Below are 27,173 nucleotides of genomic sequence, written 5' to 3'. Positions count from 1 at the left end.
ATAAAGAGATGGCCAACAGACACATGCAGAGATGCTCATTATCACTTACCAGAGAAATGCAAATCAAAACTACAATAAGGTATCACCCCACACCTGTTAGAATGGTCAAAATAAGAAACACAAGAAACAACAGGTATTGGTAAAGATGTGGAGAAAAAGGAACACTTTTGCACTGTTGGTGGAAATATAAACTGGCACAGCACTGTAGAAAACAGTTAAAAATTAAAAGTAGAGCTACCCTATGATCCAGCAATTGCACTACTGAGCATTTACCCAAAAAATAAAAAAACACTAATTCAAAGAGATACATGCATCTGATATTTATAGCAGCATTATCAACAATAGCCAAATTATGGAAAGAGCCCAAATGCCCATCAACTGATGAATGGATAAAGAAGATGTGGTACCTATATACAATGGAATATTACTCAGCCATAAAAAGAATAAAATCTTGCCATGTGCAATGACATGGATGGAGTTAGTATAATGCTAAGCGAAGTAAGTTAAAGACAAATCCCCTATGATTTCACTCATATATGGAATTTAAGAAACAAACAAGCAAAGGAACAAAAGAGAGAGAGAAAGAGAAACCAAGAAAGAGACTGTTAACTATAGAGAATAAACTGATGACTACCAGAGGGGAGGTTGGAAGGGGGATGGGTTAAATAGGTGATGGAGATTGAGGAGTGCTCTTGTGATGAGCATTGGGTGATGTATGGAAATGTTGAATCACTATATTGTACACCTGAAACTAATATAACCTTATATGTTAACTTAGGAATTAAAAAACTTTTTAAAAAGCTGTCAAACCTTTTTATTGTACATCTTCTGGTGGCATAGGCTTTCTATCTTAACACCCAGCTTTTACTCCTTAACAGTCCAGTTCCTCTATGAATCTTTATTTAGGGGCGCCTGGGTGGCGCAGTCGGTTAAGCGTCCGACTTCAGCCAGGTCACGATCTCGCGGTCCGTGGGTTCGAGCCCCGCGTCGGGCTCTGGGCTGATGGCTCAGAGCCTGGAGCCTGTTTCCGATTCTGTGTCTCCCTCTCTCTCTGCCCCTCCCCCGTTCATGCTCTGTCTCTCTCTGTCCCAAAAATAAATAAAAAACGTTGAAAAAAAAATGGGGAAGGGGGGTGGGGGGGTGTGGGAGGATGGTCTGCTCATATATAGCCTTCTAAAGTGATTAGACAAAAGACAAAGAACATTATCATCACCCCATGCTGTAAAGCCCCCAATATGACAACAAGGCAGGGATAAAACAGTGGTTAAGAGCATCAGCTTGAGAGTCAGACACACCAGGATCCAGGTCCTGGCTCTACCATGTTTGTGATATTTCCCTTTGGACAGCATACTCAGCCTAATTTTCCTTAACTGTACAATTGTGAAGATGATACAGTTATTTCATGGAGTTAGGAGAATGAGATGAAATAATGTATGCAGTGCACTTTGCTCTTTGTTTAGCTCATAATAAGAACAATGATAAGGAGAGCGTTAAGAAAATCATTTTTTTCTTTCTTTTAATGTTTATTTATTTGAGAGAATGAGCAATAGTGCACACAGGGCAGGGGCAGAGAGAGAGGGAGAGAGAGAATCCTAAGTAGGCTCCGCCCTATCAGTGCAGAACATGGAGCTCTATTACACGAACCGTGTATACACGAATCATGACTTCAGCTGAAATCAAGAGTCAGACACTTAATCGACTGAGCCCCCCAGACTCCCCAGAAAATCATTGTTTTCTATCATCTTTTTAATTTTTTCATATCAGAAAAGGGCAAATTCCCTAACCTAGACTGTTAATACTAGATCTCTAATTCTGTGAAGCTCTGAGTTTGCTAAAAGTTAATCTGCTATTAGCTTAAGATCAGTTTGGCTGTTCCTTACAGTGTATTTTGGCATTTATTCAAGAACAGCAGATTTTTAATGTGAAAAGTCAGAACCTCAATGCAAAATAGCAAGAAAAAGTACTGCTTCATTACTTTTTATTGAAGTATAAATACATAAGGAGAAGTGCATATTTGATCAAGATATAGAACTTTGCCAGCACTCTAAAAACCTCCTGTATGTTCTCTTTCTGTCACCCCCACCCCCTGCAATGGTAACCACTATCCTGACTTCTAATGTTTATTTATTTTTTAGAGAGAGAGAGAGAGAGAGAGAACAAGTGGAGGAGGGGCAGAAAGAGGGAGACACAGAACCTGAAGCAGGCTCCAGGCTCTGAGCTGTCAGCACAGAGCCTGACGTGGGGCTCGAACTCATGAACTGTGAGATCATGACCTGAGCTGAAGTCAGACACTTAACTGACTGAGCCACCCAGGCATCCCTTTTTTTTATTAAAAATTTTTTTCAGGGGCGCCTGGGTGGCTCAGTCGGTTAAGCGTCCAACTTCGGCTCAGGTCATGATCTCACGGTTCATGAGTTCAAGCCCCACGTCGGGCTCTGTGCTGACAGCTCAGAGCCTGGAGCCTGCTTCAGATTCTGTGTCTCCCTCTCTCTCTCTGAGGCCTCCCCCATTCATGCTCTGTCTCTCTCTGTCTCAAAAATAAGTAAATGTTTAAAAAAAATTTTTTTTTTAATTTTTTTTTCAGTGTTTATTTTTTAGAGAGACAGAGACAGAGAGAGACTGGGGGGAGTGGGGGAGAGGCAGAGAGAGAGGGAGACACAGAATCCGAAGCAGCTCCAGGCTCTGAGCTGTCAGCACAGAGCCAGACGCAGCGCTCAACTTGTGAACCATGAGATCATGACCCGAGCCAAAGTTGGCCACTTAAATTGACTGAGCCACCGAGGCACCCCACACTATTCTGACTTCTAATGGAAAAGATTAGTTTTGCCTGTTACTGTTTTGCTGTATTTTTAAATATACAAAAACTGACTTCTTTTGCTTGACATTATATTTGTGAGATTCATCCATATTGTCACAGGTAATTTTATATATTCACTCTTATTGCTGTGGAGTATTCTATGTGTGAGCATACTCCAGCTTATTTATCCATTGCATTGTTCATTGATGTTTGGTTTGCTTCCAGTTTTTAGCTATTACAAATCTGGAAGCTGTGGACATTTTAGTTACCTGTCTTTTGGTGAACATATGTAAGCATTTCTTTTGAATTGGAATTGCTAGGTCATAGATATGCCTACATTCAGTTTTAACAAGTAATCAGTTTTCCAAAAGATTGTGTGTTCCATACATTGCTGTGTGCATATCTTCATCAATACTTGGTATTGTACATCTTCTTCACTTTAGATGTTCTGATGTGTGTAGAATCATATAACTTGCATTTCCCTGATGACTAGTAAAGTTGGATATCTTTTCACATTTATTTGCCATTTGGATAGCCTCTTGTAAAGTCACACATGTTCAAGTCTTTGTTCACATCTCTGTTGTATGGTCTATATTTTTCTTACTGATTCACAAAAATTCTCTATGTAAAATCTTTATGAGTCATTTTTCAGGTATATTATTGCTATATCTTCTTCTTTTGTGGGTTGTCATTTGCTCTATTAATGGTGTCTCTTGATGAACATAAATTCTTATTGTAATAAAATTTATCAGTTTTTTCTTTTGTGGTTAGAGTTTTTTATGTCCTATATAAGAGGATACAAACACTTCAAATACTCTGAAGTCACAAAGATATTTTATGTTTTTCTCTGAGCTTTATTGTCTTATCTTTCACATTTAGAGTTGTAGTCCATCAGGAATCGATCTTTGTAAATGGTGTAATGAAAGGTTAAGACATTTTGCCCCCAACTGGATAGTCAGATGACCTTTGCTGAGATTTTTCAAAAAGCAGCATGAATATTTTGGTGATGGTTGGGTCATTCACTGTTAGAATGAGTTCCAACCCTAGCCTAAAAAGAGACTAAAGGAGCATTTTAAGACCTATTTTTCTTTCCTGATTTGGTGTTTAGTCTTTAGCACAATAAAGCAGGTATAGATTTTTACTGAGATTCTCACAGGCTGAAAGTCATGTCTGGTAGAGTTAGACAGAGGTATAATATGCCATAATTGTGAAGTAATACTTGCAAATTATTCATGTCACCAGTTAATGTGCTATAAGGAAGTTGAAGTGATTGGAGTGAGATGTTGACCTGATAATACCTAGCTTTGGATTTTATATGAAAGGTTTGAAAAAAGAAACTCAGTAATAATATTGCCTTACATTTATAGAACAGTTTATAGAGTACTTTCATTTACACTCTTTCATTTTGGTAACTAGCCTTGCAAGGTTTTCAAGGCAGATACATTGTTCCAGTTAAATAGAAATAGAGGGGAAAGCCCGGAAATTCAGCTCAGTAAATTTAGCCTGGTAACTAATTTGATAAAACTTGTAACTCAGTAGTCTTATTGCTCTGATTTTTACAGCCATTTTTACAAGATTGCTCTACGCAAATTGAACCAGAGATACAGACAGCCCCAAGATATGATTTATTCTCTCGAAGGGATATAAAGCTTCAGTGTTTAATCAAAACAAAAATATTTTAGGTCTGACGAATGAGCTGGACCTTGGAGGGGTTTCAGCTCATAGAGTTTGATAATCTCACATTTTCCTCTTGTCTTCTTTTTACAACCATCAATTGGATTAGCTCTTCATGATGCCTTAATCCCTTTTTCTGGCACCTTATAAATGAACTTTGTGTTTGATGTCTGTTAGTAAATAGACATAGGACATAAATGCAATTAAAGTGGACATAAAAAGTGGTCAGAATTTAATTTTAAAAGTGTAACTCAGGGGCACCTGGGTGTCTTAGTTGGTTAAGTTTCTGACTCTTGATTTTGGTTCTTACGGTTCAAGCCCCATGTCGGGCTCAAGATAACAGCGTGGAACCTGCTTGGGATTCTCTCCTCCTCCCTCTGCCCCTTTGCTGCATCCTCATTCTCTCTCAAAATAAATAAACTTAAAAAAAAAAAAGTGTAAGTCAGAGGCTATGAAATTTTGCATGATACTACTCAATTGTAAACTCCTGGAAGCTGGTGGTTGCAGGGACTATGTTTGTACTTTTTGGTCTCCCTTAGGGTAGCTAGCAGTGAATTGCATGTAATGAACTTCTATAGTCTGTATGAACGTCTCAAGTGGAAAAATGGAGGTAAAAGTTGTTTCTACTAATGGTAGATTGAAAAAAAAAAAAAAGAGGTCTAAAAGACCTGTCTGTTAAAATGCTTAAACATAAATCATCCATAATGTTAAACGTATAGAACAGCATTCAATAAAGATCAGGGTTCTTCATATCTGATATGGGTACATGGTACTTGCTATGGGGTTCTGGCAGGGATAGACTAAACAGCCGCCCTGAGCTTCTTTTATGTTCTTCTTTGTTCCCTTTTCAGAAAGACTAGACTTGGATTTTCAAAACTATCTACTTGGTTAAATGAGTGCAGAAAGATGTGATCTAAATTACCATAAATTCAACTGTGTACTATACTTTTCTCAAGATAGTGTCCTTCTCTCTGACTCTATGCAGAGCCAAATCTACTGCTTTTTTATAGTAGAGATATTTTCTGTGTTTTAACTTGTTAATCAAGAATAGATTGATGTGTTTATTTCTTTGCTCTGTTATTTGAATGTTATAAGATAATAAGGATTAGGATCTTATCCTCAGGTTACCTGGAATTGTATTTTAAATAATGGAATAAATTAATTCCTAAATATAACAATGCTGATCCAACGTGCTTGTTTTATAGCTAAGGGGGAAACAAGGCTCAGATCACACACCTAGTCAGTAGCAGAGCTAAGAGTTAATTCCTAGTCTTAAGGAATCTTTCAAAAGTTAAAGATACAGAATTTCTTAGATGTGTTTTAATAGTTTATAATCCAGTCCCAACCTCATTTTACTTTGGTGACCCTGGAACTTAAAATACACAGTCCTTTTAAAAACTGTTATGTACAGGATCACAAAATAAAAGTATATTGTCATTTGTAGCAAAATATTGATTGAGAAAGAGTCTATGACATTCAAGTGTTTGAAATTAAATAAAAAGAATTTAAGATACAAGAAACATGGTATTTTAAATATTATTTAGAAAGGTAGTATGGCCAGGACACCTGGGTAGCTCAGTTGGTTAAGCGTCCAACTTCAGCTCAGGTCATGATCTTATGGTTCATGAGTTCGAGACCCGCATCAGGCTCTGCGCTGACAGCTCAGAGCCTGGAGCCTACTTCTGATTCTGTGTCTCCCTCTCCCTTTGCCCCTCCCCTGTTCTCAGTCTGTGTTTCTCTCTCAAAAATAAATAAACATTAAAAAAAATGAAAGAAAGAAAGAAAGAAAGAAAGAAAGAAAGAAAGAGAAAGAGAGAGAGAGAGAAAGGTGGTATGGCCTAACAGAAAGGTTGAAAATTACTGAACTGGGAGTCTCAAGACCTAGATTTTGTAATGTCACCATCTAGCTGTGCGATTTTGGGCAAATGACTTACCTTCCCTGGTCTTCTGTTTGCTTGTCTGTACAGTAAGAAATGAGGGCTAGAATTGTAACTCTCTGAAATAACTTTCATTATTGCAGAATGTGAGAAGTTAGGCAGAGCAGGTTTATTGTCAGAAGTCTTTAGACATGAAAATGATCTGTGCATAATATTCTTTATCTTGACACTACTAAGTAACCACAGACCAGCCAGCCAGCAATCAATCTCCATCTGTAGAGCAGCCACTGTCGTCCATGTATAGAAGTCTGGAGAAGAGCCAAATTTTATTTTTGCCAGAAACACTCTTGGCAAATCTGTATCCCTAGAGATGTCTGTTTTAATTTTGCGGTGCAGTGCATGGTTTAGTGAAAAAGAAAAAGAGTGCTGAGCTATTTCATTATAAATACTCTCAGAGACAGCTTATGTTCATTTGTTTCCATACTATCTATGTTTCAAGATGTTTTGAGGGTGGAGGTGAGCCAAAATGAAATGAAATGAGGAAGGTGAGAAACCTTCCACCATGTATGCTGACTCTGGAGATGAATTTGAACTATATAGTGATGTATGTGTTTACATATACTGAAAACTTCTGATATATATGTGTGTGTGTGTGTGTGTGTGTGTGTGTGTGTATAGTATTAAATGTCTTGCAAATTTGTCATTTAACTTTCTCATGCTAATTTTTAAAATTGCTTTAAATTTAAATTGTTGGTTTTTTTTTAACTTTTATTTGTGGCTTTTTCCATGGATATTTCAATGTATCCCGTTATCTTGCCTTATGGAAATAAAGATAAAAGTATTTGAATTTGAATAAATTTTTCACTGATTTTTATTCATTTATAAAGATCCCAGTTAACACCTGGATTTAAAATTTATTTGTTTGAGAAAGTTTGTGACTGAAATTTAAATGCTGAAAATTAAATATCAATTTCTTAGGCTAAAGGAATAAATCTAGTTGAAGTTGCATTTATAGATCTTACTTGACTTAACAACAAGATTACATCCTGACCAACCCATAGTAAGTCAACAGTGCATTTAATATACCTAACCTCATAGCTTACCCTGGCTTACCTTAAACGTGCTCAGAACACTTACATTAGCCTGCAGTTGGGCAAAATCATCTGACAAAGTCTATTTAATAATACAGTGTTGAACAACTCACGTAATTTATTGAATACTGTACTGAAAGTGAAAAACACTGGTTTTATGGGTACAGAATAGATGTCAGTATCAGTTGTTTACCCTCATATTTGGGTGGCTAATTGGGAGCTGGGGCTACCACTGCCCAGCATCACAAGAGAGACTAGTAGCCTGGGGTATTGCTAGCCTGGGAAAAGCTCAACAGTCACAATTCGGATTGCATTTTCTACTGAATGTATGTCGCTTTCACACCATTGTAAAGTTGAACAATCGACATCGAGAACCGTCTGTAGTTAAAATGTCATTGTATGACACCAATGATCTTCATTCTTCATTTTATGAACTTTTTCAATCTTTCAGATACCTATTTAAAAATTTTTTAAAAATATTTATTTATTTTTGAGAGAGAGAGAGAATGTGAGCAGAGGAGGGGCAGAGAGAGAGGAAGACACAGAATCTAACATAGGCTCCAGGCCCCGAGCTGTCATCACAGAGCCTGATATGGGGCTGGAACTCATGAACCACAAGATCATGACCTGAGCTGAAGTTGGACGCTTATACCGACTGAGCCACTCAGATGCCCCAGTCTTTCAGAGACCTTTAACACCCTTTTCTCCTAACTTCCATATCCACTTATTAACAAATCCTAATAATTTCATTTTTATAATGTCTCTCAGATTTCACTGTTCATCTTACTGCATTTCCGCTGTCCTGCATTGCTGCAACAATGTCCTAAGTAGGCTCCCTGCCCTCTGTATTCCCTCTCATGCTAGTAAACCCAAATCCAGATCAATCTTTAAGCATCAGCTTTACTAGGCTCTATCTCTATTTAGAAATCTCAAGCCTTCTTAATTCAGTTCTCAATACTGTCAAGCATTTAAAGCCCTTTACATGTAATACTTTCTCTTCCAAATGAATTAATTCAGCAAATACTATTTTGAGCATCTATGTGGGAGACACTGTGCAAAGGTTAAAAAAAAAAGAAACATCTTGCAAATGTATAATATCAGCATTAATGTTAACATCTCCAGGATTTTTTTTTTTTCCATTTAGAAACTAGTTCTACTTCATTCCATTCTACTTAAACTGTTCTTGGCTAGGGTAATCTGTGATCTCCCTATTGCCAGAGTCATCAGGCAGTTTTCCATTATAATTATTTACTTTTTTATGCCATTGGGTACTGTTGACCAGGCCTGCTTTCTTAATACTTTTTCCTTCCTCAGTTTCTAGGTGTAGAAACTACTCACGCTTTCTAGTTCTTCTTGAAACTTTTATTTTAAATTAAAAAACTTTTGGTGGGGGCACATGGGTGGCTCAGTCAGTTAAGTGTCCAACTCTTGATTTTGGATTAGGTCATGGTCTCACAGTTTATGAGGTTGAACCTTGCGTTGCACTCTGCTATGAGCATGGAACCCACTTGGGATTCTCTCTCTCCCTCTCTGTCCCTCCTCCGCTTGTGCATGCGCATGCTCTGTCTCTCTCTCTCTATCAAAATAAATAAATAAACATTAAAAAAAAATCTTTTTAAGTAATCTCTACTCCCAATGTGGAGCTTGAATTCACAACCCTGAGATCAAGAGTCACATGCTCTAGTGACTGAGCCTGCCAGGCGCCCCAGAACTTTTTTTTTTTTTAAGGAACAAAGTTTAATTTTGTTAATCTTTGGATTATTCTCTATTTGTTTCTATATTCTTCCTTTCCTTCTATGAACTTGTTTTTGTTGTTGTTGTTTTTCTGTTCTTATTTCTAACTTCTTGAGATGTATGTTTGGCTATTTTTAAAAAAAATATACTTTATTTTATAGCAGTTTTAGATCCATAGCAAAATTGATTGGGAAGTAACGTTCCTATATACACCACACACACACACAGCCTCCCCTGCTACTAATAATGCTCCCCACCAGAATAGGGGATTTGTTGAATTGATGAACCTACACCAATACTTCATTATCACCCAAAGTCTGTAGTTCATGTTAGAGTAGAGTTCATTCTTGGTGTTGTACATTGTATGGGGCTGGACAAATGTATAATGATATGTATCCACCATTACAATATCATATAAAATAGTATCACTGCCTTGAAAATCCTCTGTGCTCCATCCATTCATTCCTCCCACCCCTAACCTGTGGTAACCAGTGTTCTTTTTACTGTCTCCATAGTTTAGCCTTTTCCCAGAATATCATACAGGTGAAATTAATCAGATTTTTACTGATTACTTAATGATACACATTCAAGGTCCCTCCATGGCCCTAAATGGCTTGATAGCTCTTTTCTTTTTAAAGCTGAATAATATTTTATTTATCCACTCATGAAGTGAAGGAAGTCTTGGTTGTTTCCAAATTTTGGCAGCTATGAGTAAAGCTGCTATAAACATAATGTAAAGGTTTTCAGTTAATTTGGGTAAATACAAAGGAGCATTACTGCTGGATTGTATAGTCAGAGTAAATTTCATTTGTAAGAAACTACTGAACTGTTTTTTTCAGAGTGTGCCATTGTGCATTCCCGTCAGCAATATGAGAGTTCTGACTGATCCACATCCTCACCAGTTTTTGGGATTGTCAGTGTTTTGAATTTTAGCCATTCTAATAAATGCATAGTAGTATCTCATTATTGTTCTAATTTGCAGTTTCCTAATAGTGTATGATGTGGAACATCTTTTCATATATTTATTTGCCATTTGTATGTGTTCTTTGCTGAGGTGTCTTCAGATCTTTTGACTCTGTGATTTTCAAACTTCTTTTCTGACCTGTGCCTTTAAGGCTGTAGATTCCCTGTTAGTTGCTTATTTGTATGAATTAAACCCTTTGAATTTTATTGAGACCAAATTTATACCTTAGCACTAAAAAAAAGTTCCACATATGCTGAAAATAATATGTACGTAGCAGTGCTGGGTGAAATATTCTATATCAGGTTAAGTTTCCTACTCATGTTGTCATATTGTTCAAATCTTTTCTGGTCTTACTAATTTTATTTGTTTACCTATTTTACCAATTATTGAGAGAGGTGTTCAAATCTCTCACTACTATTGTGAATTTTCCAATTTCCCCTTATAGTTCTGTCCTTTTTGCTTTATGTATCTTGAGGTTGTACAGTTGGAATCTATTAATCTAAAAGTGCTGTATTTCATGATGATTTCTCATTTTATCATTAGGATATATTCCTTGCAGTCTGTTTTGGCTGGTGCTGGTATGGTTATATTATCACCTATAGTACCAGCTTTCAGTTTATAGTTGATCAGTGATAACTTTTTCCGTTCTTTTACTTTAAGCATTTTTGTATTCTTGAATTAGCTGTGAGTCTTATGAATAGCACATCATTAGATTATATTTTGTTTTATTTTTATCTGTGATAATCTGTTTTTTAACAGGCTATTATCAGCTGTTTGTTTTAACAGGCTGTTTGTTTTTTTTTTAACAGCATTTTGTTCATTCATGTTTTATGTTGATCTGTTTGAGTTTGAATCTACTATCTTGTTTTGCCTCCCTTAATTTGTAATGCTACTCTTCACACATTTCTGAATATTTGTTTGTGGGGCAGTGCTGTTTTCATTACTTAAATGCTCCTGATCCCCAGGATCTTATTATTTACCTTTTATTTTTCTATTTACTTTCCCTAGATGACTTTATTCATATTCATAATTTCAATTACTACTTATTTGCTGAGCTCTAAGCCTCAATATTCAAATGCCTTCTGACCTTCACCACTTGGAAGTCCTGTCACCACCCCAGATTCATCATTTCCAAAACCATACTTACCTTCTTTTACTCTAAAACTGGTCTGCTTTCTATATTTCCTGAATTGGTAAATATCACTACCTTTCCTCTTTCAGCATATCCTTGTCTCTGCTCTTTGTATGTCCAATCTCCAGATCTTAGAGCCATCTCCTTTCTGTTCCCAAAGCTACTGCCTTATTTTAGGTCTTTTTCATAATTTGCCTAGTTCATCACAACAGTCTTCTTAATGGCCCCTGCTGCATTTATTCTTACATCACTACATTTTACTTTCCATTGCTTTCAGAATGAACTTGAAGGGTTTAAGCAGAAGAATGACATTAGATTTGCATCTTAGATATATAACTCTGAACATTTTCTGGTGAATATGGTAGACAGTTATGTAAGAAATCTAATGTCCTTTCATCTCTAGTAGATTCCCTAGAGCAATGACTTTTTTTTGTAATGCTTATTTATTTTGAGAGAGAGAGAAAGAGCGTGAGCGGGGAAGGGGCAGAGAGAGAGGGAGAGGAAGAGAATCCCAAGTAGGATTTGCACTGTCAGCACAGAGCCCAGTCTGGGGCTCAATCCCATGAACCGTAAGATACAGGTCATGAACCTGTATTGCTATATACTTCCCTCATGACTGATTTTGCTGCATTCCAAAGGTTTTGGACCATTGTATTTTCATTTTCATTTGTTTCCATGTATTTTTTAATTTCTTTTTTATTTCCTAGTTGACCCATGCATTCTTTAGTATGAAATCTTTAACCTCCATGTATTTGTGGTCTTTCCAAATTTTCTCTTGTGGTTGACTTCAAGTTTCATAGTGTTGTAGTCAGAAAATATGCATGGTATGATCTCAGTCTTTATGTACTTGTTGAGGCCTGATTTGTGACCTAGTATGTGATCTATTCTGGAGAATGTCTCATGTGCACTGGAAATGAATATATATTCCACTCCTTTAGGATGAAATGTTCTGAATATATCTGGTTCCAGTGTGTCATTCAAAGTCATTGTTTTCTTACTGATTTTCTGCTTAGGTGATCTGTCCCTTGCTGTAAGTGGGGTGTTAAAGTCCCCTACTATTATTGTAGTACTATCAATGAGTTCCTTTATGTTTGTTATTGTCTTATATATTTGGGTGCTTCCATCTAGGGGCATAAATATTTATAATTGTTAATTCTTCTTGTTGGTTGGACCCCTTTATACAGTGCCCTTTATACAGTGCCTTTCTTCCTGTTTTGTTACAGTCTTTGGTTTAAAATCTAGTTTGTCTGATGTTAAGTATTGCTACTCCAGCTTCCTTTTGACTTCCATTTGCATGCTAAATGGTTTTCCATCCCCTCACTTTCAATCTGCAGTGTCTTTATGTCTAAAATGAGTCTCTTGTAGGCAGCATATAGAACGGTCTTGTTTTATTTTTATTTTTTCAAACTGTATCCAGCTTTATTAAAGATACTTCTCATAAACAATCATGGTATTTCAGGCAGGACATTGGCAGCCAGTCATTAACACTATACAACAACTTTCAGACTCCCTTCTTCAATGGGCTACCAAAATCTGAAAGCTACTATAAAACCCAGTGAAGTCTTTATTTGATGCCCTGAATAGGGAAAGCTTAGAGTAAGGGTTGACATTTCACATTTAGCATGTTGTTTAACAACTTTTCACAAGCCATCCCTGACTTTCAAGTAATGAAATGAAAATGGCAGAATTATCATTCTGAAGATCTGATAGCTAACTAGAAAAGGAACTCTTTTGAGGGATGCAATCTCAATGGTGACACCAGGTTGCCTGACATACTGGGAATCATTTTTTGGGGTTGGGTTCTAAAAGGTCTCTGGGTTAAACGGAGTCAAGTCTATGTTGAAGTCAGAAAGAGAGAAGAGGACATAAAAAATTAATTTTAGTTTTTCCATACCACAAGGCTATTATGTCAAGCCGGCTAGTGTGTGTCAACATCAAGGAATCCCTCCTCCTGGGAGCCAAGAGGAAGTTTCTCAAAACTAGAAGGGGAAGGTGTTTTTCCCTTTGTATCAGTCTAGCTTTGGAGATATTCTATTAGTGATGTGTACACTTCCCCCAAAACAACAATGAAGTGTCCTGTGTGCTAACAACATAGCTTAAAAAAAAGTAAAACAAAATTTTCCATTTTTATAAAATTTGATAAAAAATAGTATTTCAAACTGTCCAGTCACCAGAAGTACCCAGTTATCAAAAGTGCACACACTTTACTTGGCATCTCCAGCACCTTCAACTTTCTGTGCCAGTATGTTTTAGCATCTCCGTTTTCTGCAGGGTTATTCCTGTCCTTGCCGTCATCAGTTTTCCTCTTTTTCTTTTTGGGTACCTTCTCTCCCTTCTTTGCAGGGGCCTTTTTAGACTTGGACTCTGGCTTTGGGGAGTGGGTTTAATAGATAACCATTCAGATCTTCTCTATAGCTTATCCTTTACCTTGGCTTTATCTCCTTCAGCATCCCCTTCAGCCTTTCTCTTGGGCATGGTGGTGACAGTGGCAGGATCTGGGTGCTGGATGCAGGGATGCAGTGGCATGCAGGCTTTGGCTGGTCTGTGGGTTGTTCTTGCCTCTTCTGCTTCCTAGATCGGTCTTGCTTTCTTATCCGTTTTGACACCCTGTGTCATTTGATTGGAGCATTTAGTCCATTTACATTCAGAGTAATTATTGATAGATATGAATTTAGTGCCATTTTATTATTCATTTTGTTGTTGTTTCTGGAGATTTTCTCTGTTCCTCTCTGGTCTTTGTTGCTTTTGGTCTTTCTTTCCCATTTAAAGTCCCCTTTAATATTTCTTGCAAAGCTGGTTTAGTGGTCACGAACTCCTTTAGTTTTGTTTGGGAAACTCTTTGTCTCTCCTTTTCTGGCTGGGTAGAGTATTCTTGGCTGCATATTTTTCCCATTCAGCACATTGAATATATCATGCCACTCCCTTCTTCCCTGCCAAGTTTCTGTGGAGAGATCTGCTGCTAACCTTATTTGTCTTCCCTTGTAAGTTAGGGACTTCTTTTGTCTTGTTGCTTTTAGGATTTTTTCTTTATCTCTATGTTATGTCTTGGTATTGGCCTGCTTTTGTTGATTTTGATGGGACTTCTCTGCACCTCCTGGATTTGGATGTCTGTTTCCTTCCCCAGATTAGGGATGTTTTCAGCTATAATTTCCTCAAATAAACCTTATGCCCCCCTTTCCCTCTCTTCTTCTTCCAGGACTCCTATGATATGAATGTTATTATGTTTTATGAAGTCACTGAGTTCCCTAAGTCTACTTTGATGATCTAATATTTTTCTTTCCTTCTTCTTCTAGGCTTCATTATTTTCCATAATTTTATCTTCTATATCACATATTCATTCCTCTGCTTCTCTCCTGTGGTCGTTACATCTAGTTGGTTTTGAATATCAGTTTTTTCATTTTTCATTTTGGCCTGACTAGTTTTTAGATCTTTTATCTCTGTTGTAAGGGACTCCTGGGTGTCTTCCATACTTTTCTGAAGCCTAGGTAGTATCCTTATGATTGTCGCTTTAAATTCTGGATCAGGTCGGGGCGCCTGGGTGGCGCAGTCGGTTAAGCGTCCGACTTCAGCCAGGTCACGATCTCGCGGTCCGTGAGTTCGAGCCCCGCGTCAGGCTCTGGGCTGATGGCTCAGAGCCTGGAGCCTGTTTCCGATTCTGTGTCTCCCTCTCTCTGCCCCTCCCCCGTTCATGCTCTGTCTCTCTCTGTCCCAAAAAAAATAAATAAAAAAACGTTGAAAATAAATTCTGGATCAGGCATATTACTTATATCTGTTTCGATTAAATCCTTGGTTATGATCTTTTCTTGTTCTTTCTTTGGGGATGATTTCTTCCATCTTGCATTTTGTCTAAATTTCTGTTTTATTCTCTGTTAGGAAAGCCTATTATGTTCCTCTCCTGATAGTAATGACTTTATGAAGAAGAGGTCATACACTGTCCAGGGCCTGGCACTTCCGGAAGTGTCCCTGGTATATGTTGTGTGCACTCTGCTGCTGTGTTTGGCTGCTCTTTCCCTCAGGTCAGTTTTCTGCAGAGTTTCTCCTTGCCTGCAGTGGAGAGTGTTGGCCACTCCTTGACCAGAGTGTGGCAAGTTTTAACCAGGTGTGCTCTGGTCTGCTTATTAAATGAGATCTGGTGCTATTTCCACTAGAACTGAAGCTTTGCAGAATGCTATGGTCAGTAGACATGGTGTGTGCAGGGTGTTTGTGCTGCTCCTCTGGGGAAGAGACCCACTATGCTGGTTCTTAGGCACACTTGCCTGAGAAAAGCAGCACCTGCAGAGTGCGGGGGAGGGGGGGTGGGCGAGGCTTGGTGTAAGCTATCTAGGGCCACTTGGCACTGTGCTACTTATTGAAGGTAGTTTATCCTGAGGGGTAGGGGAGAGAAATGGTGCCAGCCCCCTCCATCATCCCCTGAGAGGGTAGTTCCTGCTCACTACTGTCCAGGAAGCCCTCCCAGGAGAATGAACAGTCTCCCCTCATGTGTCCCAGGTGTCCCTCAGATCCCTACCTTCATCCTATCTGTCCTGGCTGTCTCCCTGCCTGGCAGCACAGAGCATCTTGGGCTCCATCCCAGGCAGGCTGGCTGAGTTTTAAAACTCTAAATTTTAGGGATCTGGTGTGGTGGGGACCCTCTCTGGCTTCTGGAGGAGGATCTCACCAAGCTGAAACTGATGCAGGTTTGTCCCAGAAGGGCAGTAGCACCAAAGCGCAGGGGCATGGGGTTTGGAGTAAAGCATAGCAAAAAGCCAGTGTCCAGGTTAGCTGCCCTCAGCAGCTGTCTCTGAACCTATGCTGAGGAGCAGGGGAGAGAAATAGTGTCTGCTGGATCTTTTGTCCCTGGAGAAGCAATGCCATTTCTCCCAGATGTGTTCCAAGAAGGAGGAACTATCTCTCTCAGTGTGTCCCAGGGGATCCTCAGTCATCTGCCCTGGAGCTATCTGCCCTTCTTCTCCATAGGAACACTGCAGTGCCTTCTGGGCTCTACACCAGCCATGCCATGGGCCTCTAAAATTCCAGTCTTTGAGCCCCACTGGTTGTAAAAACTCAGGAAAATCGACCCTCTTGTTTTCCCAATCAGTGGCTTTGGGGAAATTTTTTCCTTGTGTGATCCCTGTGGGCTCCCCCTTCTCTCAATCTCTCTCTCTCTCTCTCTCTCTCTCTCTCTCTCTCTCTCTTTCTTGCCTCTCCGTGACCTGGGCTCCCTCCTCTCCGCAGCACCTGCAATCCATTTCTCCTCCAATCCATGCCTCCATACCACCTACCTTCCGTGATGTGGCCTCTTCTCTTCCTCTAGTTGTTCAGTTTGTTCTGTCAGTCCTCAGATTGACTTCTTGGGTATTCAGGATGATTTAATATTTATATAGCTGTGGCTGAAGGAGGAGGCAAGCCAAGGGTCCTCTTACTGCTCTAGCATCTTAGCTCTGCCTCCTCGAACTTACAACGCTTTTAGAACAAATGAAGGAGAATGCCATTATGAAGAATTAAAGGAAGAACAACTTGAAAATCATTTAGTATAAGATCTATAAGAAATTTAAAAACATTTCTGTTATCCTTTGTTGATGCAGGAAGACCTGGCCTGTATTGAACTGAAGCATAAAAGCATAAGAAACGAGAAGGCTGAGATAAAAGGGGGCAGTAAGGATGGATAGGTATAGGTAAACTGAACATGCAGTAGAAGAATTAAGATACAAATTGGAGACAGTAAAAGGTAGAATTCACACTGAGGTGTGCTGAAGCAGTGATGTGGAAAACACATTTAAGAAATGTTCTGGGAACATAGGGAAAAATAAAAGATGAAAACTGTGGAAGAGATGGTAGCATATGGATGGTATCAGAAGTCAGAAGGTGAGCCAGTGTTCAGGAGAGAAGACCAACTACAGTGTGGTGCCTAGCTGCATGTTGTTTCATTCACAAAGGTAACAGACATTCCTATGTGCCAGGCAGGGTTCAAAACTATGCCGACATTTCACACAACCTTTTGAAGAAAAAAAAATTAGTTGATTGAAAAACAAATAAAAATGAAGAACTTAAGAACAGAACGTATGTTTTGAAAGACCTGGCAGAGTTCCTACAGGACTGCCAGTATACAGAGGCCACACAGGTTCTTAGTACAGTCCTCATCCTAGCAAACCACACAGCTGGAATGGAGCACACTCACGAATCTGAAAGAATGTGTATCTTGTGGTATCTGGATCAAACTTAAAAGCAGACAATTTCCTCATGAGTTGTTATTCCCACTGGACAAAATTGTGTAATTGGGCACAAACAATTCATCTGGAAAATCCTCTCCCTCAGGCACTGTTTACCACAAGATCCAGAAGTTCAAATAAATAATATTACAGTACAGTAATTAAAGAAAAAATAGGCTTCTCAGAAAAAAAAAAAGACTGAAAGGAACTACTTCAAAGTGTTAATGATTACTACAAGACTATGATTTTTTAATTTTATGCTTTATTTTTCAGCTTTTGAAATGAGCATGTATTATTTTCAGTGAAAAAAAACTAAAGAAAACTTGATGAAATGCTATTACTAAGCAAGGAAAAAAGCATACAAAATAGTGGAACAAGAGAGCCAAAAACAATTAAGATTTCATTAAATGGTAAAATGAGAGAATACAAATATTATTCAAAATACAGCATTAGCTAAAACAATGTAAAAGGAGACATTTAAAATATTAACCTCTTCCATTTTTCAAAATTCTTTAACAGTAGACCATAAGACAAATGTGACATCTTTTTTTTTTTTTAATTTTTTTTTCAACATTTATTTATTTTTGGGGGGGACAGAGAGAGACCGAGCATGAACGGGGGAGGGGCAGAGAGAGAGGGAGACACAGAATCGGAAACAGGCTCCAGGCTCTGAGCCATCAGCCCAGAGCCTGACGCGGGGCTCGAACTCACGGACGCGAGATCGTGACCTGGCTGAAGTCGGACGCTTAACCGACTGCGCCACCCAGGCGCCCCAAATGTGACATCTTAATAGCCTTGTGCAATGGCTTCCAACCTGAAGTAAACAATAAGAGGGCATTCTGATTACCTTCAGTGTGATGGATTTCCAATAGGAGAATTAAGAGGTTGAGAACAGAATTCCTGGTCTCTTGCCTTGTACCTTCTGTAAATGACTTCCTTAAGTGCTTCTTAGCAACTACCCTGATTTGACACTTGAAAATGGAGGCAGGATGAAACCGTTAGCCACACCCACACCTAACAGGCACCATCTCTAGCAAGTAGTAGCCCACCAGGTCACCTCTGCTTCTCAGAGATCTGAATATAAATGCAGAAGCCTACTATCTTGCTGGCTCTGGACAACTCCACATGTTCCTTCCCTGCCTGCCAACCCTGGGCAACACAAGGTAATTAACTTCAAGCACTTATGTTGGGAGTCTTGTCTGCTCTAGCTAGGAATCGTTAACAGCTCACCTCTTGCTTGAGGACTCCTTGGAAAGTTTTCTGTATATGCTACTTCTGACTCAGGAAATCTTTCCAGACACCTCCCTTGACCTCATCTGTCAGAATCTTGTAGGCCTTTCACTTTGGATCCAGTTCTTGCCCACCGCCCAGCCCTAAGGAATTATCTTTCTTCAGACTGTTCTTATTCCTGAGACATCCTGCCTGACACTTTACCCCACAGCCACTGTCCTGCCTGAGTCTGGTTCCTAGGTTGCCACTCTCCTACTATCCTCAAGGGCATTTAGAATGTAGCACATTGTCTTTTTTTTTTTTTTTTAAACTCTCTTCCACCAAAATCTCCTGATTAGTAAGCTTGTATATACCGCCTTGTTCTACTTCAGATTTTTAAACAAATACATGATCTGTAAATATCTCTGGACGTGGTCTGATATTCTCATCTTTGCTTTCTGCTTTCATTCCCTCCTTTTCTGGGAAATCTTTAACGATTTTTTTTTTTATCCTGAGTGTGTTTCTATAGCACTTAAAAATGAAATGAAAACAATTGCTTTCTCAACACAATTGTAAACTCTTTGTGGGCTGGAATGGTGGCTCATACTTTTCTCATGCAACATAGGACAAAGCAATCTGGGATTTCAAATAATAATAATAATAATAATAATAAAGTGTCCATAACAGCAGCAGGTAAATATTTCTCTGACTTCACATTAGCCTCCCAACTGTGGAAACTTTGGCTTCCTCCAAACTCTTTCACAATTAGGTCAGAGTCACCAGGGATAGCTCAAATCTGCCTTGGAATACAGTTTTCTGGGCTACTTCGTGGGTAGCCATTTCCTCCAGTCTGGATCCCTAAATGTTTTTCTCTCTGCCACCACATCCCACACCTCTTTCCTTCCTCTTACACTCTGGCTACTCTGGTAAAATCTTCTGCCACCCTCATGCTCTGATGCACAATGTCCTCCAAGATCCAGTTCTCTTTGGTTCTTCTTCTGGTCCAGTTAAAGACACAGTATTGGCTACCTCTCCAAAACCAACTTACTGTCCTTACTGTAGCTTATGTGCTAGGATTCAGTTCCCCTTAGAGTGAGTGATTTCCCAGGAGGATACTTGAGCCGTAAAGCAACTAGTCCCCTTCATGGACACCCATCAACAAAATATATTAAGGCATGCCTTGATCATCTAAGAGCCCAGGGACCATCTTCTTCAGGAAGTCTTTCCCAAATTCTCCCTCTCCCCACCACCATCACCCCCAGCTAGATAATATACATCTCTTCCTTATACCCTCGTATTCTGAACATATCCTGGATATAGGTTTTATCATGTTATATGATGATTATCTTATTATGAACCTGATTTCCCATCTCAGCTACGAGCCCTTTCAGGGAGAGAATCATGTCTCATGCATGTTTTTTAAAGTTTATTTATTTATTTTTCCAAGAGACAGAATGCAAGTGGGGGAGGGGCAGAGAAAGAGGGAGAATCCCAAGCTGGCTCTGTGCAGCAGAGCTTGACATGAGGCTCGAACTCACAAAACTGTGAGATCATGACCTGAGCCAAAGTTGGACACTTAACCGACTGAGCCCCCCAGACCCCCCAGGCATTTTTGAATTCCAAGTGTCTACCTTAATTCTTGGCACTAAGATTCCATAGAGTCTCAAGCTGGGCCCCTAAGGTGCTTATGTGCACCACAATTGATTTGGCTCAAACAATACCTGGTTTCTTTTTTTTTTTTTTTTTAATTTTTTTTTTTCAACGTTTATTTATTTTTGGGACAGAGAGAGACAGAGCATGAACAGGGGAGGGTCAGAGAGAGAGGGAGACACAGAATCGGAAACAGGCTCCAGGCTCTGAGCCATCAGCCCAGAGCCCGACGCGGGGCTCGAACTCACGGACCGCGAGATCGTGACCTGGCTGAAGTCGGCCGCTTAACCGACTGCGCCACCCAGGCGCCCCAATACCTGGTTTCGATTAATGGCAGTTTTTCCTTTAAGAATTTCATGCCAAAGTGGTTTATTATTTCTTTCCTTTAAAATTTATGTCAAAAAATTTATCAAACATTTGGTGAGTACTGTATGTCCTAAGACCTGCCCTACTCCCTGGAGATATGGAGAAAAATGAGACATGGTTCCTGCTCAGAGGAGGTGACAGAAACTTCCTTGGGTTTCCTGCCCTCCATTTCTCCATTCTTTCCTCCCATTATTCCTTAACTGGATAAATTTTTACCAAGCCTGAAATTGTCTAATGGAATAAATACATGTAGTAGGTTAATTACAACACAGTACACTCAGTGCAACAGTAGAAGTTTTGTTCCAGGTGTAGAGATAGAACAGGAGAAAGCATCATACAGTTTTTAGGGTGGACATGGGGGGTCTTGGAGCAGGTGGCTTCTGAGTGGGTTATAAAGGATGGAAAGGTAATCCAGATGCTCAGATGCGTGAAGGGTACTGCTGAGAGAAGAAAACATGTGAAAGCCCTAGAGATGTGAGATAGCACTTGTGTGTTTCAGAAGCATTAATACTCTGGTATCTCTGCAGCATGAAGTTCTGTAGAGTGGGGATGGTGTGGGCTGGGGTGGGAGATGAAGCAAGGCTAATAGGCAGTTTTCAGGGCTATGGTCTTTAATGTTTGAGCAACTGTTTAGTTAAGAGAATGGTAGAATCCAGTATAGCTGGTGATATTAATAATCCAAGTGTGAAGCCATATATTGCTATTTTTTATCCTCTTCCCTCATAGAATTAATAAGCAAGGTTTTGTGATCATCTGGCTACATTTTAGTAGTCATTGTATTGTTAGATAAAAGTGAAAAGAAGACATTTCCTGGAATTTACGGTCCTGTGGAGAACACAGAATATACCCACACAGTTTAGAGCACTTACCAAGCAATCTACAAACTAGTGCAAACTAAAATTGTAAAGACAACATGTCAGCACAATCTTGACATTGGGTTATAGGAATGATTAGGAAAGTGTGGGGTTATGAAGAGGCAACCTCATTTTTGGCTTAAGAAAAACAATTTCCATCAGAGCTAGCTGCAAAATTGAGGAATGGACTTGTAAATTAGAAACTTTTTAATGTTCTATAGTCTCTAGTCAAGAACTGGCCTTCTAAGTTAGACCAACAAACATTTATTTATCTTTGAGTTTTATAGTGTAAGCAGGAGACAAATTTATTTTTTCTGTATATTTTCCATTAATTTCATTTTTGTGTACTTCTAGATACTCAGTTTGCTTGAGAGATTGTTTATTGCTTATTTGTGTTTCTGTCAAGCGCCTCAGTCTAGACCACACAGAGATTATCTTAGCCTCTCCTTTCATCCCTTTACTATAAAAAATGTACCACTTCTGCTTTTTTCCTTGTGGAATGTGTTAACCCAATATCCTTTCCTTGTCCCATTGGTCCTCATATCCTACAGCCCTCTACTTGGATATTCTTTCCTTCCATGGAGGTAGTGTGGACTTTTATCAGGCCGTAGGGTTTCTGCGTGGGCCATCCTAGAGCCTCTGATCATTAATATACATTTCACACTTATGTAAACTCAAATTTAGGAGGTAACATGTTTTATCAATCCTCCAGGAAACCTTTCCCTTTCTATTTGTATCCTTTATAAATTATTTAAGTTTGACAATGAACATTTGCTATTTTTATAACTAAAAAGTAAAAGTGATTCCATCATGAAAAATAAAATTTAATAATAGAGGCTTTAGTACCATTTCATGTTTGTTAAGTTAACCTGTATATATCCACAAACACACACACACACACACACACACACACACACACACACACACACACAAACACACACACAGTGCAAAATAGTGTTGAAAAACTCATACTAGTTTAGGGGCACCTGGGTGGCTCAACTGGTTAAGCATCCAAGTTCGGCTCAGGTCATGATCTCACAGCTTGTGAGTTTGAGCCCCACAGCTCAGAGCCTGGAGCCTGCTTTGGATTCTGTGTCTCCCTCTCTCTCTGCCCCTTCCCTGCTTGTGCTCTGTCCCTCTCCTTCAAAAATAAACATTAAAATTTTTTTTTAAAAAAGAGACAAAAACTCATACTAGTTTAGAAAGCAAGAGCCATAAAAATGTTCATACTGTATGACCCAGAATCTCTACTGCTAAAGAACAACCTAAGAAAATAATTCAAAAGAAGGGAAATATAAAAGTCTGTATATAGTTTGTCTACACACAGAAAAATTGAGGAAAGACAATTTTAAAGTCAATGTAAGGGGAATAGTTAAGAAAATACATCAACTGGATGAAATATTGCAACACTGAAAATGATTGTTATAAAAAATCATGTTAACAATATAGCATGTTTACAGTATAATGATAAAGGGAATACAAAATTATATACATACTGATTACAGCTGTGTATAAAATGAACTACATGTGGATGACTAGAAGAAAAAAAGTAGGGAAAACAGCTGTTCTAGTGTGGTGTGATGGGTGAATGTTAAAATTTTATCAGTTATCTCTTCAAATTTTCCCATTTTTATTTATTGAAAAGTTTCAGATTGTCGACCAATTCAGATTATTGTTGTTCTGGGGCTTTTGCAGCAAAAAGAAGGAAGGATTCTGGAATTTGAGCCCCTTTCCTCTTTCTTTCTTTGGCCAAAGAATTACCCCTTAGGAAAGAAGGAAACTCTACTTCCCTAGGAAGTTATAAAAAGGGACATTTTTATGGGACACCTTATTTGTTCAGTTGGTAGAGCATGTGACTTTTGATCTCAGTTCAAGCCCCATGTTGGGCATAGAAATTCTTTAAAAATAAAATAAAATCTTAAAAAAAAAAAAAAAAGGAACATTCTCAGGACATATATTGGAAAGCCTCCCAGGGAAGGTTGTAGGCTTCATTTTTACAAATCTTTAAGAAAAATTAGAAAATTGTTATGGTTGATTCATTTATTCATATTACTAAAGATGGATCAGATCTTATCATTTTTTTCAAATCTGATAATTTTTAATAGCCACTTTGTTGGGATAAAATTCATGCACTACAAAACTCACCCTTTTTAAGCACACAATCAGTGGTGGTTAGTATAATTACAGATTTGTACAATAATCACTATTTAAGTTTTTATTTTAATTTCAGTTAGTTAATATACAGTGTTATATTAGTTTCAGGTATACAATGTAGTGATTCAACAATTCCATATGTCACCCGGTACTCATCATGACAAGTGCACTCCTTAATAATGCCATCACCTGTTTAACTCATCCCCCCACCTATCTCCTCTCTGGTAACCATCAGTTCTCTATAGTAAGAGTCTGTGTCTTGGTTTCTCACTCTCTCTCTCCCTCCCACCCCATCTCCCTCTCTCCCCACCTTTTTCCCCCCTTGCTCATTTGTTATGTTTCTTAAAATTCCACATATCAGTGAAATCAAAGTGTATTTGTCTTTCTCTGACTTATTTCACTTAGCATTATACTTTCTAGCTCCATCCATATCATTGAAAATGGCAATATTTCATTCTTTTTTATGGCTGAATAACATTCTGATTATATATATATGAAAAATAAATATATAAAAATAAAAAAGTATATATATATACATATATACATATATATACATATATACATATATATACATATATACATATATATACACATATACGTATATATATACATATATATATATATATATATGTATATATATACATATAGCCCCCATGCCCCATATCTTCCTTATCCATTCATCAGTCGATGACTGGATACTTAGGCTGCTTCCATACCCTGGCTATTGTAATAATGCTGCTAGAAATATAAGGGTGCATCTATTCCTTTGAAATTGTGTTTTTGTACTTTGGGGTAAATAACCAGTAGTGGGATTGCTGGATCCTAGGCTCATTCTATTTTTACCTTTTTTAGGAAACTCCGTACTGTTTTCCAGAGTGGCTGTACCAGTTTGCATTCCCGCCAGCAGTGCACAAGTATTCCTTTTTCTCCACATCCTTGCCAACACCTGTTGTTTCTTATGTTTTTTTAAATTTTTTAATGTTTATTTATTATTGAGAGACAGACACAGAGCATGAGCAGGGGAGGGATAGAGAGAGGGAAGACACAGAATCTGAAGCAGGCTCCAGGCTCTAGCTGTCAGCACAGAGCCCGACATGGGGCTCAAACTCACGAACTGTGAGATCATAACCTGACCCGAAGTCAGTCGCCCAACCAACCGAGCCACCCTGGGGCCCCTCGTGTTTTTTATTTTAGCCATTCTGACAGATGTGAAGTAATACCTCGTTGAAGTTTTCATTTGCATTTCCCTGATCGTAAGTGATGATGAGCATCTTTTCATGTGTCTATTTGCCATCTGGAGGTCTTCTTTGGAGAAATGTCTATTCATGTCTTCTGCCCACTTACTAGCTGAATTATTTGGGGTTTGTTTATTTTTTGGTGGTGAGTTATATAAGTTGTTTGTTTGTTTTGTTTTTTAAGTAAGCTCCATGCCCACTGTGGGGCTTGAACTCATGACCTTGAGATCAAGAGTCACATGCGTACCTACTGAGCCAGCCAGGCGCCCTGAGTTGTAGAAGTTCTTTATATATTTTGGATAGTAACCCTTTACTGGATATGTCATTTGCAAATATCTTCTCCCATTCTGTAGGCTGCCTTTTAGTTTTGTTGATTGTTTCCTTTAGTGTGCAGAAACTTTTTATTTTGATGTAGTCCCAGTAGTTCATTTTTTGCTTTTGTTTCCCTTGCCTTGGGAGACATATCTAGAAAAAAGTTGCTATGGCCAATGTCAGGAAGTTACTGCCTGTGCTCTCTTCTAGGATTTTTATAGTTTCAGATCTCATATTTAGGTCTTTCATCAATTTTGAATTTATTTTTGTGTATGGTGTAAGAAAGTGGTCCAGTTTCATTCTTCTGCATGTTGCTGTCTAGTTTTCCCAGCACCATTTGTTTAAGAGACTGTCTTTTCCCCATTGGATATTATTTCCTGCTTTGTTGAAGGTTAATTGACCATATAGTTTTGGGTTCATTTTCTGGGTTTTATATTCTGTTTTATTGATCTTTGTGTCTGTTTTTGTGCCAGTACCGTACTATTTTCATCCCTACAGCTTTGTAATATAACTTGAAGTCCAGGATTGTGATGCTTCTAGTTTTGCTTTTCTTTTTCAAGACTGCTTTGGCTATTCAGGGCCTCTTATGGTTCCATACAAATTTTAGGATTATTTGTTCTAGTTCTGTGAAAAATGCTGTTACATTAAATGTGTAGATTGTTTTTGGTAGTATATTTAAAAAATATTTGTTCTTCCAATCCATGAGCATGGAATGTCTTTCCATTTCTTTCTGTTGTCTTTAATTTCTTTCATCATTGTTTTATAATTTTTGGAGTATAGGTCTTTTACCTTTTTGGTTAAGTTTGTTCCTAGGCATCTTACAGGTTTTGGTGCAATTGTAAATGGGATTGCTTTTTGTTGTTGTTATTTTTTTTTAATGTTTATTTATTTTGAGAGAGAGAGAGACAAAGTGCAAGTTGGGGAGGGGCAGAGAGAGAGGGAGACACAGAATCTGAAGCAGGCCCCAGGCTCTGAGCTGTCAGCACAGCGCTTCACACGGGTCCCAAACTCTCGAACCATAAGATCATGACTTAAGCTGAAGTTGGCCGTTCAAACGAGTCACCCACGTGCCCTGGGATTGCTTTCTTAATTTCTCTTTCTGCTGCTTCATTATTGATGCATAGAAATACAACAGATTTCTGTACATTGCTTTTGTATCCTGTGACTTTACTAAATTTATCAGTTCCAGCAGTTTTGGTGGAATCCTTTCAGGTTTTCTATGTGTAGTATCATGTCATCTGCAAATAGTGAAAGTTTTGCTTCTTCCTTACCAATTTGGATGCCTTTTATTTCTTTATGTTACCTAATTGCTATAGCCAGGACTTCCAGTACTATGTTGAATAAAAGCAACTGTCATTATTATCTATTTTTAAACTATTTTTTAGGAGTACCCATTAGCAGCCACACCCCATTCCTCCCTCCTGCCAGCCCCTGGGAACCACTAATTTTTCTTTTTTCTTTTTTCTTTTTCTTTTTCTTTATTTTTAACGTTTATTTATTATTGAAAGACAGAGCGAGTCAAAGCGTGAGCAGGGGAGGGGCAGAGGGAGAGGGAGACAGAATCCGAAGCAGGTTCCAGGCTCTGAGCTGTCAGCACAGAGCCCGACGTGGGGCTCAAACTCACGGAGTGTGAGATCATGACCTGAGCTGAAGTCAGACGCTCAACCAACTGAGCCACCTAGGCACCCCTAAGTTTTCTTTTTTTAAAAAAATTATTTATTTATTTATTTATTTATTTATTTATTTATTTATTTTGAGAGAGAGAGAGAGAGAGAGAGCGTGCGTACGGGCAGGAACAGGGGAGGGGCAGAGAAGGAGAGAGGGAGAGAATCCCAAGCATACACCTTGCTGTTAGCACAGATTATTTATTTAGCTTTGCCCATAACTGTTTCCCCCTAAATTTAATATGAATAATCTGGAGAGTTTTTATAATCTG

The 27,173-nt window shown here is 38.5% G+C and overlaps 1 protein-coding gene and 1 pseudogene across 1 annotated transcript in view; one reads left to right on the top strand and one right to left on the bottom strand.

Moving 5' to 3' along the window:
* DIPK1A (divergent protein kinase domain 1A) overlaps nucleotides 1-27,173 on the top strand; it is a 114,296-nt gene that overhangs the window by 28,567 nt on the left and 58,556 nt on the right. The gene's annotated exons all lie outside the window — the stretch shown is intronic.
* On the bottom strand, nucleotides 13,284-13,825 carry LOC112848532 (non-histone chromosomal protein HMG-17 pseudogene; annotated as a pseudogene).

Source organism: Puma concolor, chromosome C1, assembly GCF_028749965.1.
Source record: "Puma concolor isolate L17-30 chromosome C1, mPumCon1.1.hap2, whole genome shotgun sequence".
In the NCBI taxonomy this organism is placed as follows: Eukaryota; Metazoa; Chordata; class Mammalia; order Carnivora; family Felidae; genus Puma; species Puma concolor.
The sequence above is the reverse complement of the archived record's forward strand: the minus strand, read 5'-3'. Positions and strand labels throughout refer to the sequence as shown.